At 33.1% G+C, this 1,611-nt stretch overlaps 1 non-coding gene across 1 annotated transcript; it reads left to right on the forward strand.

The window, feature by feature from the left end:
• Positions 1-253: 253 nt before the first annotated feature.
• Positions 254-361, forward strand: LOC127742719 (small nucleolar RNA R71). The gene has a single exon (XR_008004096.1). It is a non-coding gene; the product is annotated as a small nucleolar RNA R71 (small nucleolar RNA).
• Positions 362-1,611: the final 1,250 nt, after the last annotated feature.

The raw sequence follows: 1,611 nt of genomic DNA on the forward strand, positions 1-1,611 counted from the left end.
CAAGGTGACCATAGCTTGCTTCATACCAACAATCTCTGTGGGATCGACCCTTACTCACGTAAGGTATTACTTGGATGACCCAGTACACTTGCTGGTTAAGTTGAACGGAGTTGTGAGCTTCTCTAACAGTGCTTGGAACTCTTTTATCACAATTTCGTCCACCATGAATGGATCCACCTGCAGAATGGTCCAGTGACATCTTAGAAAACTCAGATAGACAATCATATAATATATCCAAAATGGTTCACTCTGAAAGCATGTCAGAAGGACACTATTTGGTCAACTACTTGTATCTTTCCCAAGCTTCATAGAGGGATTCACCATTTTTTTGCTTGAAGGTCTGAACATCCACTCTAAGCTTGCTCAGCTTATGAGGAGGAAAGAACTTAGCCAAGAAGGCCGTGACCAGCTTATCCCAAGAGTCCAGGCTATCTTTAGGTTGAGTCTAACCATGTTCTAACTTTGTCTCTTACAGCAAAAGGGAAAAGCATGAGCCTGTAGACTTTAGGATCTACTCCATTAGTCTTAACAGTATACATATCCGCAAGAACTCAGTTAAAAACTGATAGGGATCTTCTGATGGAAGTCCATGAAACTTGCAGTTCTGTTGCATTAGAGCAACTAGTTAAGGCTTCAGCCCAAAATTGTTTGCTCCAATGGCAGGGATTGAGATGCTTCTTCCATAAAAATTAGAAGTAGGTGTAGTATAATCACCAAGAATCCTCCTTGCGCCTCCACCATTGTTATTGGGTTCGGCCATGTCTCTTTCTTTTTCGAGATTCTCTGTAAGGTTTTCTTTGGATTGTTGTGCTTTAGCTTATCTTAACTTCTTCTTCAGAGTCCTTTCAGGTTCAGGATCTGCTTCAACAAGAATGTCCTTGTCCTTGCTCCTGCTCATATGAAAAAGAAAATAGAAAAGAATAGGAATCCTCTATGTCACAGTATAGAGATTCCTTTATGTGAGTAGAAGAAGAAAAGAATAGAAGAAGGATGAGAAAAATTCGAACACAAAAGGGGAAGAGAGGGTTCGAATTTTTAGATGAAGAGAAGTATTAGTAAATGAATAAATAAATAGAAGAAGATGAGAGGGAGAGAATTTCGAAAATTGTTTTTGAAAAATAGTTAGTGATTTTTGAAAATTAAGAGAAGAAATAAAATTAAAATTAAAATTTGAAACAATTAGTTAATTAAAAGAATTTTGAAAAAGAAGAAGGAATTTTTGAAAATTAGAGAGAGAAAAGTAGTTAGGTAATTTTTGAAAAAGATGAGAAACAAACAAAAAGTCAATTAGTTAGTTGAAAGAAAGATTTAAAAATCAATTTTGAAAAGATAAGAAGTTAGAAAAGATTTTGAAATTGATTTTGAAAAATATATGATTTGAAAAAGATATAATTGAAAAGATATGATTGAAATTTATTTTGAAAAAGATTTGATTTTTAAGATTAAAATTGGTTACTTGACTAACAAGAAACTAAAAGATATGATTCTAGAATTTAAAGATTGAACCTTTCTTAACAAGAAAGTAACAAACTTCAAATTTTTGAATCAATCACATTAATTATTAGTAAAGTTTTTGAAATTTTGAAATGAAATTAAGAAAAAGATTTTGAA

The sequence above is a fragment of the Arachis duranensis genome, chromosome 1 (genome assembly GCF_000817695.3).
Source record: "Arachis duranensis cultivar V14167 chromosome 1, aradu.V14167.gnm2.J7QH, whole genome shotgun sequence".
NCBI classification, from domain to species: domain Eukaryota; kingdom Viridiplantae; phylum Streptophyta; class Magnoliopsida; order Fabales; family Fabaceae; genus Arachis; species Arachis duranensis.